This window comes from Lagenorhynchus albirostris, chromosome 1, assembly GCF_949774975.1.
Source record: "Lagenorhynchus albirostris chromosome 1, mLagAlb1.1, whole genome shotgun sequence".
Lineage (NCBI taxonomy): Eukaryota > Metazoa > Chordata > Mammalia > Artiodactyla > Delphinidae > Lagenorhynchus > Lagenorhynchus albirostris.
In genome coordinates, this window is record NC_083095.1 from 39,978,016 (window position 1) to 39,994,374 (window position 16,359).

The following is a 16,359-nucleotide window of genomic DNA, read 5'->3' on the forward strand; positions in this document are numbered from 1 at the left end:
GACAAATTTATCTCTCATGCAAATATATTAAAGTATCATGCAAAGGACATAACACATGGGACTCAGGGGAAAAGCAATTTTCTTCTATGTGTCTTTCAAATGAAGATAGTGACCAATGCTAAAAAGATACTTTTAAACGGTTAATAACTAAATTTCCAGTTCATGGCCTGGGAGAGAATAGTCCATGAAAAGAAAATGCTGGGGGAATTCCTTTCCTACAGAAGGGGGGCCCTCTAAACTTCTAAAACATATCCCCTTTTCTTTGGTTCTGCCATCTCACAGAAAAAAAAGAAAAAGTTGTAGAATGTGGACACCTCTTTGTAGGGTGACTGTGCAATGTATTGTCCAAAATGGGCCTCTGAGTAAAAGGGGGGCGCTATTCAGGGGGAATCACAGGAGCAGACTGGGGCTTCCCTGGGAAAACTAAGATACCGGGCTGACCTACCTCTTCACCATGTAAGCTACCCGCTCAGAGTTAAAGCAATTTCTTGAAATTCTTTTCTTGAAAGTGCTTGTTCTTTCCTGAATTCTTCTCATCTTAACTCTTCGCTGAGTTGTTATCTTGAGAACTCATTCTCAGGAAGTACAGTATCTTGAGCTTCTCTGGGAAGTTATCAGTTCTAGAGTTAACTCTTTACACACCAGGTGTGACCCAGGCCACCCTTCCTGGATCACGTATCAAGTGAGATACTATGAAAATGCTCCGCATAGTGAGCCCTCGATGCTTCCTCTTTCTTTTCATGCAAACAGAACATAAAAATATACCATAGCTGCAGCAAACTGAACAAAGCCCAGCGGCCCCTCAGACAGGCTTCGGAGGGAACGTGCTTTTTAACATACTCACTTCCTTTGGTAGTGCCACAGCACAAAGATTACACTCAGCCTTCCCAGCCATAAAAGCTTCAGTTTTTCCCATTCTTGCTGCCAAAGCTGAAATGCCAAGAAATGCTGGGAACTGTGATTATACACACTTCATATTTTACACTCTGAAACTCCAAGGAATAAGCTGTGGAGAACAGAGTCTTATTTCTTAAATGGCAGCTGAACAGATAGGGCACTCAAGCTTTGCGGAGCGCGGCTGAGTATTTGCATGGGGAGAAACAAACAGAGACCTCACAGATTTTTCCCGTCTGTGTGGACCTTCCTGGCATGTGGGGCAGATGTTGGCTAGCTTTTCTCATTTCTTTCTTTTTTGCTATTTTTTAACTTTCTGAATGACTCATCCAGATTCTTACGGGAAAAAAAAAAAAATCAATGCCACACATATAAGTCAGTCATAAGGAAACTCAGCAACTGCCTCTGACAGGTTTGAACCTGTCTCTTTACAGACAAGAAAACAAAATTTCAGTGTTCTTTAGGCCCAAACTGAACCCCCCTTTTTTTAGAGTAGCAATAAAGCGGCCAGCCTGACGGCATTTAGATCTCAGGTTTGCTTTGTCAAAATTTTCCTCCCAAGCTGTAAGTTAAGTCTTAAGTTAATTTCACCGCTACAGAGTATTTTTCTCAATTCCAGCATCCAGTGTAGGAATTAGAACAAACACACACTAACCAAAAAAACTGGTCTTCCTTCCTCCCTCCCTCCCTCCCTTCAAGAATTAACACAAGAGCCCTGGGTACCTCACTCAGGAAGGGCTCATGATGGCAAGAGCTGTTCTTCTAAAGGGTGAATTTCATGACTCACTTATCACCTGCTTTCCTCTATTGCCCCCTCCCATTTCTTTGTCAAAGGAGTGTTAAAATCCTCACTCAGGGCAAACTTGGGAGGGGCCGGCTTCTCATTGCTTGGATTAAACGAAGATTTAACACCCGCTCTTGCTTAATTCACAAGATCTGGAAGGCTTCCACATGTTTACAGAGCATAAGAGCTCACGTCTGATTTTTTTCCCTCCCTTTGCCAGTGCCTGCTCCAGTGCTTTGCAGAGAAAGGGGTTTGAGAAGCTGCTGGTAAATGACCACTGTGCGCCAAAGCAAAGCGAGCACCACGCAGCCAGCGTGGACGGGAGTGCCGCTGCTCCTTAATCCCGTGATAAACATAACCACTGATGCAGCTGCACGATGTGTAGGGCTGGAAATAAATTTCTCTTTGTAGCTATATAACTGCAATAAACTTTTATAAGCCTGTTGCATGATCTCCACAGACCTGCACAGTTTCTCCCACAAGAGCAGAATTCTTTGCAGGTTTGAACCCTCACCCACAGACCCTGCTTGGAAAAGAGGAGGAGTCTCAAAACTGCTATAGCACCATTTGTTTTTCGATAGGAAACATAGAGCTTGTGTATATGTAAACCATTTCTGGCAGGACATACAAGAAATGGGTAACTGGTTGCCTTGAGAAAGAGAAATCAGGAAGCTGGACTTAGCTTTCACTGTAATCTTTTTAGAATAGCTCAATATTTCTTTTTTTTATCATATGTATGCATTAACTCATCTAATTAAGTTACATCGACACTGCTCTTTAGTCAATAACTAATACCCTGTTGATACCCATCTTCATATCATTTATCTCCCCCAATGTGTTCCTCTGGACAAGCTCAGTAGCTAGAAATAAAACAGAAATGAAGAGAAGAAAGAAGAAATATTGCTATACCATGTGCCAGAAATGGAGGGATACCAAATGAAAATGAACAAGGAAACCAAAGCTCTGGATGCCAAGCCCTGATAGAGCCGTGACAAATGAGAGAAAGAGCCTGAGGATCTTGGCTCTTCATCCTGCACCCCCTGGAGAACATCCCTTCCCTTGCTGACAATTCCCTTTCACTCCCTACTGACTGATTTCTCCTCTTCCTCTGCCCATCCCCCACTCCTTTTGCTTATTTCATTTAAAAATATTGGTTCTCAAAAATCACAAAGGTAACACATTCTCAGTACAATCAGTGTGATACAATATGAAGATAGCTATCGAGAAATTAAGAACTGTCCACCCCATCCCAAACTTGTTTTGTATCTGCTCTCCCACAACTTCTTCCATGCACATATCTATGTACAGTTGGGTTTTGCTACCTTTTTTATTTTTAAGCAAAAAATGGGACTTAAATGAGCATATGAACCATTTAATTTATTTTTCTCACTGATTTATCTATCAGGAAAAAACCACCCAGGTGAATAAATGTAAATCTAACTCATTCACTCTTTCAATAGTTGTATAATATTCTGCAGGGTATACTGTAATTTATTTAACCTTTCCTTATGAAATCTGTCCACCTCTTAAATGGGTTCACTATTCAAGTTTCTTCCCTGGGTCATTTTCTTCTTTATAACTGATAACATGTACGGAGAATTAACTGATACCAGATATGGCGATAAACAAGCAGCATGAATTGAATTCTCAAAATAACCTCATGGGATAAGCAGAACTGTCATCCCCATGTTATAGATTAGGAAACTGAGACTTAGAGGAATTAAAGAGTTTACCCAGTATCACAGAGCTAGTACACCGTGGAGGTAAGTTTCAAATCCAAGTTTGATTCCAAAGCCTTGCTCTTAACTGTAAGTCAATACTGCCTCATTTGCACACTGTTGCCACGCAATCAACCTGGAGCCTATGGCCACTGTCTTCAGCGTTAGCCTGGTATTTACAACTCTGAGATGGGTCAGTTGACTAGGCGTTCCACAGGTACCTCTAACTCGAGGTGTTCAGGTCTTCATCTCCCCCATCCCCACACCTGTGCTCATCCTCTGCCTCATCGTTGCAAAAGGAAACTCTGAAGAGCCTATTTTTTTTTTTTCCTTTGCGGTACACGGGCCTCTCACTGTTGCGGCCTCTCCCGTTGCGGAGCGCAGGCTCTGGACGCGCAGGCTCAGCGGCCATGGCTCACGGGCCCAGCCGCTCCGCAGCACGTGGGATCCTCCCAGTCCGGGGCACGAACCCGTGTCCCCGGCATCGGCAGGCGGACTCTCAACCACTGCACCACCAGGGAAGCCCTGAAGAGCCTATTCTAAAGTCACATCAACAATCAACTTCCCACCATGCCTGCTACCCCTATAATCAGCATCAACAAAATTCAGTTAAAGCCCAAGTCTTATTTAAGAGGAATAACGTGAGCTATTAACATCACAACTCACTGTAGTTAACCAATTACTAGTTATGACGCTGCTGATTTTACTAGAGAAGAAGAATGTAACACATCAAACAGATACTGAATCAAGAATGAAAAATTACATGGATGGCTCATGAGTGCTCAGAAATCAGTGATCGCAAAAAGATAACCAGAATGAACAATATCACACTAATCACATTTCCTTCTTTGACAGGTAAACTACGTTGGAAGAACCAGATTGCCTCCAAATATCTAAAAGGCTTTCTTGTAGAAGGTTTGTGTTTTTTCAGTTTCCTCCTTATACGTGGTTCAGAACCAGTGAATGGAAGATACTGAGAGATACTGTTTGGGTCAATACAAAGGTGAAATTTCCAAGTCATTGATGCCTAAAAGTGGAGGGAACAAGTTCCTTTTTGTTTGGAGGTGTTTAAATACAGACAAAATGACCACTCAGCAGGCTATTAGGTATTCATGCTTTGAAAAAGAAGGGTATGTAACTGTGAACTCCCTTCCAGTCCCAAGGCTCAAAAATTGTGTCAGTGGGACATGGATCAGGGAAGTATCAAGAATGTAGGACAGAGATTCTATATGTGAAAAAGCAGGTTTGGAGGGATATTCTGAAGGTTGGAGGAGCAGTGCCAAGGGAGGAAAGAGAAATGAAAGGTCATACAGTCAAACTGCCACCTTCCCATTTTGAGCACCATGCACGCACTTTGGGAACCGGATCCCTCAGTGATGTCATTCTCCAAGGTGTGGGGCAGTTTGCCTGTCAGTTTCACTCACTTTTCTTCGCAGCTGAACTCAGAAATTCATCAGTGTCTGGGCATTTTTGCCAAATGGTAACAGGGTGCTTGCACCAAGTTATATTTCTTCTTAGGAAGTTTGCTGATAAGTAAAATTTGACGTTTGCAAGACAATGGAAAAAATTCCACCTTCAGGCAGACTATTTATCAAAAGGCAAACAGTAATAATACCACGTTCCGCTTAGCTATTTCTCCTGCCAGGCTTAAGTACTGGGATCCAGGAGGAGGATTTGGTCTCAACACAACTGGAAAACATACCCTCCAAGACTAACATACACGGCTCAGTGAGCCAAAAGAATGACAATGCCCTCATCTAATCCACAGCTGTTCTCTCGCGTCAATCCATGGTGTGTTCAACTCCAGCAGGTACTATTCTCCTCAGGGCTGAAATTATTTCCAGGTAGATTTTGTACTATCAAGTAGTTGCAAAGCACCTTGCTTCACATAATAGGAAATGTTGAAAATTGAATAAACGTATGAATGAACCACTGCGATGGACTGAATGGCTGCATACCTCCCAAATTCATATGTTGAAGCCCTGACCACCCCATATTTGGAGATGGGGCCTCTGGGAAGTAATTCAGGTTAGATAAGGTCATGAGGGTGGGTCCCCCATGATGGGATTTGTGCCTTTATAAGAAGAGACGTTAGAGAGCTTGCTTCTCGTCTCTTCTCCACCAGGCATGTGAAGATACAGCAGGAAGGTGGCTGTCTGCAAACCAGGAAGACAGGCCACACCAGACACCAAAATGGCTAGCATCTTGCTCTTGGACTTCCCAGATTCTACAAGTATAGACATAAATTTCTGCTGTTTAAGTCATCCAGTCTATGGTGATCATTACGGAAGCCTGAGTAGACTAGGATGATGACTCACAGACAAGGAGTGATCACAGCCTGAAGGCCAAGGCTTGACAGAACTTAACTGGTACAGCAGCAGCAAGGTACCTATTTTTGATATAATCACGTTGCAAAACTCGTATTGGGGTATATTCAATATCATATTTGAGATTCCCTTTTGAAAATAATATTTTTAATGATTAAAAAGACAATGTCTGTTCAATGTAGAACATTTGAAAAGCATTAAAAGGGAAATAAAAACCACCTGCATTCCCTCAGATACTCAGACAACCACTGTTGATGTGCTGATAAACATCCTCTTGAACTATTTTCTCTACAGAGAATAAAGCTGACAAGGAATGAGGTCTTCTGGGGGGTTTCTTCTGAACCATGACCATCACTGCACTCACAAAGTCACCTTAAAGAACCCCATCCTCTTATACTCACAAGGACGTTACTGAGAAGTGGTTTTATTTTCAGGGTCCTAATATGGATATGCACATCCTATACTATCTATATAGAATCAACACTGGTTGCCTATAGGGGTGATTAGGGATTAACTGAAAGGAGCACAAGGAAACTTTCTGGGATGATGGAAACGTTCTATCTGTTATTTAGAGAATTGATTACATATTGTGCACTCATCAAAACCTATCAAATTGTACACTTAAGATCTACAGGGGTGGGGGTGGCGTGAAGTGGAAAGACAAATACAACCCACTGGGTAACACCAATACTCATCATTAAAACATGTGCTTTGATGCATTTTTCCAAAGAATGTTCAGAAGGTGAACATTACTGAGCATGTACTACATACCAGGCTCTGGGCTAAAGGCCTCACATGCACCACTCAGGTGTGCATTTCTAGGATCTGCATTTTATCAATGAAGAAACTGAGGCTTATAGCCGTTACGTAACTTGCTCAAAATTCCACAGCTCGGAAGTGGCAAGGCAGAACTGGAACCCAGGTCCCTCAAACCCCAGGAAAAAAAGTTATAATAACACGCATGCCTTTTGACTCAGCAGTAATACCTCCAGGAATCTGTTCCAAGAAAAGAATCAAAGACTGATCCAAACAGATGTGTAGAAGGATATAATAAATTCACCATTATTAATAAATCAACTTAAAGGTACTATAAATTAAGTAGGTCCATATGGTAGACCATTCTGTATCATGTAATATTAGGTTTAAAAGAGAATGTAAATGACTTTCATGATAGGGGAAAATGGTCATGACAAATTAAGTGAAAAAAAAAAATCAGGTTAAAAATGTATATATAGTATGACCTCAATTTTGTTTCTTTTTTTAAAGTAAATACATTTTAAAACTCTAAGGAAATATATCTGAAGAAAATGATTATCTTTCAGTGGTAGGGTTATAGGTTATTTAATTTTAAATTTTCAACAGTTACTATATGTTACTTTTGTAATTAGAGAAGAATCAATTTTATTTTAAAAATAAAAAACATGGGGAAAATCATTGCTCTCACTAACGAATGTATACCCGTATACCCAAGACTGTATATACACATTTTTATGAGAAAAATATCTTTGTACAGCCCGTTAATAATTTTAGGGTATTGATGGTATTCGATAACTTACACATAACTGTAAAAAAAGTGAAATCACCAGGATTTCTAACATAGTCATATAGGTAAAATATACATGATAGGTTTAAGGAACTTACAAAACAATGTCTGGTTTGTAAAAATGATCTTGAAGAAGCTTTTACCTTTCCTTTTAGCAGAAAGGCATAAAAAAATGGAACAGATTACTGTTGAAGTCCTCTGAACATAGCAGACAGACCTGATGTAAATCTGAGAGGAATTAGAATCACCTAAAGCAGAAAAGTACACAACTTAAGTTTTCTACAAATTCTATGGATCTAAGTCATCCAGTGTAGAAGGGTCATGGCAGAGACCACCACTGTTTCTCAAACCCAAGTACCGTACAGCTCCTTTTGAAAGAACATGTGAAGAAACACTGACAGACATGTCTTTTCCTATGAAATATCTTTCACTTTCAGTAGGTCAAATTCTCAAAAGGCATTCATTTATTAAAAAAAAAAACTACCTTGATTTCTCAGCAAATCATGGGTTTGGACCAGTATAATAGTGGTGATAGATACTGGGTTAAAGAGGCATGGTCCCTGCTCTCACGAGGCAGCCCATACGCAGAGAGGCATAGGCCAGGAAGGATGCTGAGGAAAGGGTATTACAGGACACCGTGCGAGCAGAGAGGGTGGGTACCCAACCCAGACAGAGATGGGGGGTAAGGGGGTCCAGGAGAATTTCCCATTAGAGGTGACAATCTAAGCAGAGACTGCAGGGATCAGCAGGCATTCCCTTGGCAGAGAGAGGGAGAAGCGTTCCAGGCAAAGGGAAATGCATGTTCCAAGGCCTGGAGGATGGAGGAACTGGCACCTTCCTGGATTCAAACCTGAGGTGGGATGATAGAGTTCCACCACAGGCTGCATGACCTTGAGAAAGTTACTTCTCAGAGCCTCAAGTTTCCTTATCTGTAAAAGAAGGTTGACACCATTTCCTTGGAGAGATGTCATAAGAAGGCAAAATTAAATAGGTACAACTCCTTTACAGAGGTGTTTGTCCTCACGAGATAAATGCTCAGCACACATGGCTATTATTCTGTGTGGCAGAATCAGGGAGAGAGCTCGGATCATCTCCTCCGCTCTGCCCCATACCTCTCTGTCCAGCCATCCTTGACCTCGAAGAGCACATGCCCCTCCCACAGTGTCCCTGCCGTTCCTTCCACCCAGAATGCTTTTCCCCCCGTTATTCATAGAGAGCCTGTTTCCTCGCGTCCTTAGGTCTCTGCTCATCTGTTCAAAGAGCCCTTACAAGAGAAGCCTTTCTTAATCCTCTGTGTAAACAGTAAAACCGTTCTCCTCAAACTTTGTCTTCCCTGACATAGCTTTTTCTCCACGGAGTTTATGACCCCGACACTCAACATACTTACTTTTTGCTTGTCTGACTACCTGTGCTAGAATTTAAGCTCCTGGAGGGTAGGGTGGCTTTATTTCCAGAGGTTTGAACAGTGCCTGGCCCACGATGTGTACTCAACACCTAAGTGTGAAAGGAATGGATAAGTAACCCAAGCTAGAGGGCGAGGCCCTCCTTTATTCTTCTTTTAGTCTCTGAAGGTGTGACATAAAGCTTTGCATTAAGTAGGCATTTCATAGGCATTTGTTTAACTGTACAACTGAATCACTTTTTACAAATGGCAGTGTTCATCTGGTACCTAAAGATCAACGATTATATTTTTAGAGCTTAGCAAATGAATCCAAGATTGTGTTTAATTATAATGAAGCAGTAGATTGCTGGATCAATTTGGTGGGGAATACAGCAAGACTGGTGGTCTGATTTCATTAGCCAGTGGAATCAATTAACACATATATCAATTAGTCCCAAATAACCACAGCCTTTGTTCATGCAAAGGTCAAACACGGATGATATATGCCAGGATCAGTATTCTGATCTAATAAGTGAAGTGCAGAAACAAAGTGTTTCAGGGCTGAAATTTCTTTCTGTCATTAATCTGGATCCTTGGAGAAACTGTACCAGGATATTTACTCCAGTGATGGTCCAAAAATGTTCTTGAATCGCCCCTCAAACGAACAATAAAAAATTTTGCTTCAATACCAGAAAAAGTAAACTCAAAATGAGTTCGACTGTTTCCCCCATACATTAGAGAGGCAGCTGACATTTAAACAAAATGCAACAGTATAGTCTTCAAGTTTTACAATATGTCCCCAATGCTCCAGGGCTTCCTAAGGAAACTATCTTAAGGACTTATGATAACTACATGGTAACTATATTAACTATACATGATATCAAAATATGGCTAAAATGCAAAGAAAATTATTTGGCTTGAAAGGAAAGCATAATCAGATTTAGTTTTACTGTAAAAAGATTGGTCCCCTTTCAGCTTTTGGCTCAGAGGAGGCCAGGGTGCAACTTTCTTCATTCATCCTGAATCCCGGTTCATCTGACACCAGCTGCCTCCACCATGCTGCCTAAGTTCGACCCCAACGAGATCAAAGTCGTATACCTGAGGTGCATTGATGGGGAATTTGCTGCCACATCTGCTCTGGTCCCCAAGATCTGCCCCCTGGGTCTGTCTCCAAAAAAGGTTGGTAATGGGCTTCCCTGGTGGTGCAGTGGTTGAGAATCTGCCTGCTAATGCAGGGGACATGGGTTCGAGCCCGGGCCTGGGAGGATCCCACATGCCGCGGAGCAACTAAGCCCGTGAGCCACAACTACTGAGCCTGCGCATCTGGAGCCTGTGCTCCGCAACAACAGAGGCCGCGATAGTGAGAGGCCTGCCCACCGCTATGAAGAGTGGCCCCCGCTTGCCACAACTAGAGAAAGCCCTCACACAGAAACGAAGACGCAACACAGCAAAAATAAATAAATTAATTAATAAACTCCTACCCCCAACATCAAAAAAAAATGTTTGGCATTTAAAACAAAAAACAACAACAACAAAAGGTTGGTAATGACATCACCAAGGCAACTGGTGATTGGAAGGGTCTGAGGAGTACAGTGAAACTGACCATTCAGAACAGACAGGCCCAGATTAAGATGGTACCTTCTGCCTCTGCCTCTGGTCATCAAAGCCCTCAAGGAACCACCAAGAGACAGAAAGAAGCAGAAAAACATCAAACAGAGTGGCAGCATCACTTTTGATGAGACTGTCAACATTGCATGACAGATGTGGCATCTATCTTTAGCTAGAGAACCCTTTGGAAGCATTAAAGAGATCCTGGGGACTGCCCATCTGTGGGCTGCAATGTTGACGGCTGCCCCCCTCACAACATCATAGATGACATCAACAGTGGTGTGGTGAAATTCCCAGCTACAAGAACTACAAAGAAAAATAATTTAATAAAGGATTATTTGACGATCCCCATGCCTCCAAAAAAGATTGGTCTTCAGAGGGTTGATTTTTACAAGCCACAACTCCAATTTCTGTGAAGAATTCTCTATTTTTGAGGACGCATCACGAGCAAAGTTTCAGCTCAAGCCTATGCTACAGAGAAAGTGCAAATCTGCTGATAGCATGTATGCAAAGAATAATCTCTATCGACGTGGCATGTTTCAAGGAGCTTTCACATTTCCACCTGACTGGAGCTTCATCAACACCCTACAGGAAAGCTATGTCAATGGTACCCCATTGGACAGAAGGGCAAACGGGCTCAGAGTGTTCAGCCACCCACCCACATCCTCAGGACCAGTATGAAGCAGGGCTGGGACTAGCACCTAGGTCCTTCTGAAAACCAGGCCCAGCATTCTTTCAGTTCAAAGAATATATGCTGCCTCTCAAACTTACTTTAAAATAAGTGATGCTTTTCTATTTTTTTTGTAGCATTATATTTTAAATGGAATTTTACTTTGGGGACACGTACTCCAAATGATGCAGTATATCAGTATTTTGTGTAACCACACAGCCAAATTTAGGCGGCTTCCCAATGGGGCCTGATTCCCTAGGGTTCTGTCTTTAGCTCAGTGTTCCATTTAAGACACTGTTGTTGGATGATCTCATCCAGTCCTATGATCTGAACTAACAGCTATGTCCTGATGACTTCCAAATATTTAGTTCCGGCCCCCCTTCACTGGGCTTCAGACTCAACCCCATCTGCCCATTTAGCATTTCCACTGGAATGTGTCTCAAGTACCTGACATCTTATGTTTCTAGTTCTCATCTTCGTCTTCTGCTGAGATGTCTTCCAAGGCTCCTGGTCTCTCCTAGCTAACAGTACCATCCATCATCTATTCAAACTTCTAACTAAACACCTAGCAATGACCCCAGGTTTCTCATTCATGCCCTGGGTCCACCTAGTCACTAAGCCCTGTCTGTTCTACTTGCTGGTATCTCATAAACGTATGCCCTTCTCCTCAGCCCTACCGTCAATATCTTAGTTCAGAGCCTCCTTATCTTCTTACCCAGAGCATCGTAACAGCCACAAACTGAACCTTCCCCTGCTGCCCACGTGCACATGTCCACACACTCCCCCCACCCCTGCCAAATACATGTAAAACATAAATCCACTCACTCATGTCATGCAACTTGCTGAAAATTCTTCAAAGACTCTCCTTTACCTGCTACATAAAGCCAAATTTCCTGGTATGAAATCTGTACCTGACAGTGCAGGTTTTCTATCAAATAACTATTCTCCTTCTTTTTCCTTAATAAGAGAAACTCAATTTTTAGTTAGAACATAGCCATGTAGTAATTTCCTAGCCTTCACTGAAGCTAGGTACAGCCATGTGACCAAGTTCTGGACAATTCCATGGTAAGTATTGTGTGGAAGTTCAAGAAGGATCCTTAAAGAGAGCTGACTCAGCTGGAAGGAGTGCCCTTTGCCCTTCTTACTGCCTGGAACTGGAATACAGAGATGACTTCTGGAGCTGCAGCAACCATCTTAGACCGTGAGGTGACCTTGGAGACGGCAGAATAGAAAAGATAGAAATCTGCGTCCCTGAGGACTTCATGGAGCTTTAATGGTAGAGCTGGACACCCTACCTCCAGATTCCTTACAGGGAAGAGAAATACATTTCTGTTTAGTTGAAGCCACTGTCATTTTATATTTCCTGTGACAGGCAATGGTACCAAATCCTAAGTGATACAGAATTCATACTTCTCAAGAATGTTAAGCCTTGCATAACTTCATTTCTGTCAACCCCTCTGGCCTTATTCTTCCACATACTTCAATCTTTAGGCTCTAGTACTACCAAAATTCTAGTAGTTTTCCACTCCACCCACAGATTCACCAGGGACTTCCACACTTCTCAGATTTTGTTCAAGTCTGCGCCCTACCTAAACACCCTACTTAATTTTATTCAGCTTTTAACTTTCCACACTCAGCTCAGGCATCACCTCCCATAGGAAGTTTGCCTAAATCTCCGTCTTAAGCTAAGTGGCCATGCTCTGTGCTCCCATAATGCCCTGGGCATACTCCACTTTTGGAGCCCATTTGCTATTATTTACGGGCCATCTCTCCCACCCCACAGAAAGCACCTCAGAGGGCAGACAACACATCTACTCATTTTGTATCTATATCTCCTAACACAGGCGGGAGCTCAGTAATTATGTTCTGAGCTCAACTGCATTTTCCTCACTGAAATGGAGCGAACAATATCACATGCTTCCGAATGTCTTGCTTAGCCCTTCAGGCCAGCAGTATGTGGAAGACTGAAACAAAATTTTCTAATGGCAATATTTTTTTTCTGGAGGTGAAAAAGCAAGCTGCAAGTGAGCCATCCTAAGAAAACATCCATTCTGAGAAGCAATTTATTGTTTGGATGTTTCAGACTTGAATTCTTTCATCTGTTAACCGGGAACTCGGCACTAAGTAATCTTGTAGGTCTCATCGGGTTCTGACACTTTATAATTCCATTTTTGAATACAAACACATAGATTTGGACACAAGAAACTCACTGTGAGTGAATGGCTCCTCCAGGGACTGACAACATGACTAGCCTTACCCAACTTTTAAATAAATTATTTATAAGGAGTGCCTAAAATATCTCAAAGTCATCAGAGGACAGTGACCACATTAGGATATTGAAACGTCAGTTGTGGGAAGATATGCCTCCTAAATTCCAACCACACTGGACTTCTCCAAAAGCCCTTGAGCTTGCCATGCTCCCTCCTGACACTGGGCACTTGCATTTGCTATTCCTTCTGTCTTGAACGCTCTTTCCTTCGCTCTTTACTAGTTACCTCAGCTCATGAGTCACTTCCTTAGGAAAATCTTCCACCTTCCCTTGACCAGATTGAATCACTCTATGAGAGGTTCTCATTCATTGCAATGCATTCCTCTTCTTCACAGCACTGGTCACAGTTGTGATTTTCTATTAGTATGATTATGTGATTGATGTCTTTCTCCCTCACTAGACCATACTCTCCACAAGGGAGCACTTTTGTTTTTGCTTATCACTGTATCCATATCCTTGGCAGAGAGTCAATGCTCAATAAATTCTTGTCAAATGTCCCCAAAGGCTGTGCAAGGGAGGAGAACAGGGGCTGATGAATTTCATTTGGGGGACATGTCAAGCTAATTTAGTAAGCTGGAAATCCTCAGAGCTCCCCAGCACACCTTTGAAAAAAGGTCTCAGGAGTTAGGGATTGAAGTCACTTTCTGGTGACAGATGAGCAGGCACTGAATGAGCCCATCATCTGGCAGAACATGCATAACAAGCTAAGAAGAGAGAAGGCAGGAATAGGACTAAAATGTTTGGAGCTCCAGTAATAATCCTGAGTAAGAGCTCACAGCCAAAATCCGAAGTGAAAGTTACTAATGTATTGAAAATCCCAAGGCTAGCACTTCCTGAAAAAACAAGGACTATATGAAGATAAAAACACAACAATTTGTGGCTGTCTTTGTAGCACACAGATCAAGAAAGAGCAGACCTACTTCTTGGAGCAGAAAGAATGATGTTATCACATGGCAAAGGGAAAACAGAGCTCCTAAATTTGACTTTCAACTTTATCTAAAAAGACCACCTTTCTCACTAGACTGAGTAGAATAAATACAAGTATAGAATCGAATTCCACTGTAGATAGGAGTCCAGAATTCCAGGCTCAAATGAAAGACATCTGGGGACTCTGAAACTCTGCTGATAAATACTTAGGAGTAAGAAAGGTCCCCGGAAATGGGAATCAGACAGGTGTTGCCACAATTTTCAAGAGGGGGAAGAGCTAGATATCAGAGAACAATGACTCAAGCATATGATATTCACCATGGACCCAACACACAAGTTGATCTGGAAACAGATGACTTGTGAATTCTTTTTTTTTTTTAATTTTATTTTGATGTGGACCATTTTTAAAGTCTTTATTGAATTTGTTACAATATTGCTTCTGTTTTATGTTTTGGTTTTCTGGCTGTGAGGCATCTGGGATCTTTGCTTCCTGACCAGGGGTCAAACCCTCACCCCCTGCGTTGGAAAGCAAAGTCTTAACCACTGGACCACCAGGGAAGTCCTGAGCTGTGAATTCTTAAACATGAAAGCAATACTCACAGAGGTGGCCTCTCTCAGCATGGCCTCTCTAAGCAAAATGGTACTCAGCTAACTTCAGATCACACAGGTATGTGGAGTCAGCAAGGAACCTGATGGTCCCTTATGGTATCTTTGAGAAACAAGAGTCAGATGATATAGAGGTTGGTGTATTCATGCAGATACAATGTCTCACAGCTGTGCTCAGAGACTAGCTTGATAGATCTCATCTGGCAGGGAGATTGCTAATCTTTCCAAATTCTGAATTTATGGGGAAAAAAAGTCAAATTAGGTAGTGATTGTTCTCTAATTTGAGGAGAAATCAAAAGTGATTTTCTTTAAAAGTTAATGTACTGTATATGAGTACAAAACAATATGTCAGGTCTGGCAGTCAGCCTCTGTGGCCAGTTCCACATCTGGACGATGGGAGGGCAAATTACCATTGATATCCATGCACCCCGCATGATGAGAACTGCACAGGGCACAAAGCAGTCAGACGCACGAGTTGAAAAGTATATGTTGAAATGTGCTGTGTTCAAGTATAACCTGGGAAGGAGGAATCAAAACTTCAGCTGGGCTCTTCTATAAATTCTTCTTCACTCAACCTATTTTATTTTATTTATTTTTTTATTTTATTTTATTTTTTTTTGCGGTACGCGGGCCTCTCACTGTTGTGGCCTCTCCCGTTGCGGAGCACAGGCTCCGGACGCGCAGGCTCCGGACGCGCAGGCTCAGCGGCCATGGCTCACGGGCCCAGCCGCTCTGCGGCATGTGGGATCTTCGGGGCACGAACCCGTGTCCCCTGCATTGGCAGGCGTACTCTCAACCACTGCGCCACCAGGGAAGCCCTCAACCTATTTTAGATACATTCCATGCTTTGTCAGAAACAGCAAATCTAACGTGTGCTGGCTGGCTTTGGGAGTTAGGGGTTGACACTTTAAATGATGTCTGAGTTCTCCCCTAACACAGTTTATGAAACACGATAGAGAACGGTGCCCATAATGCTGGCAGGCAGGTAAATGGGATGCGTGCCTCTTTGTTTTCCCCATTTCTGTAGGGCTTGACTCTGGAAAAAAGTCAGTGCCCATGTAAATTATTCATGAGCACTGTCTGGGATTCCAGTCAGCCAATAAGCCCCAGACAAAGGACTGAATAGTCTTTTTTTCCCTTAGCAAAGTGACTGACTGCTTATTTCGCAGCCCTCTCTTTTCTTGGTCTGTGGGCCACAGCAAGGCTCCAGACCTTCCAACCAAAGGCAAAGGGGCAGACTCTTTTCTTGCTGTAACTCCCAAGAGCTGGGCTTCTGTTCCTCCATGGAACGCAAGTGAACACATCTGAGAATCAGGGTCAGAACACAAGCAGAAAAGCGCTTGAATGTAACTGGCCTGTCTCCTCTCACACAAGGCACAGTCCGCTGAGAGAGAGAAGAAAGGCATAAGGCACTACCTTCTAAAGTCCCATTTGATGATGACTTGCAAATGGTACCATCTTTGTAACTTGCTGCAAAAGAAACACCTCCCCCAGAAAAAAACAAAAACATAAAACAGCCAAACAACAGCTCTATTTGGAGAGATCAGAGGCATCATTCAGGCATCATTCATCTTTTTAGCTCTGATAAAGGCCATCCCAGGACATGTATGATAAACAAGGCTGTCCTGTGCT

The 16,359-nt window shown here is 42.4% G+C and overlaps 1 protein-coding gene and 1 pseudogene across 1 annotated transcript in view; one reads left to right on the plus strand and one right to left on the minus strand.

The window, feature by feature from the left end:
• Positions 1–16,359, minus strand: part of PRKCH (protein kinase C eta) — a 222,877-nt gene that overhangs the window by 43,832 nt on the left and 162,686 nt on the right. The gene's annotated exons all lie outside the window — the stretch shown is intronic.
• On the plus strand, positions 9,635–10,671 carry LOC132523148 (large ribosomal subunit protein uL11-like; annotated as a pseudogene).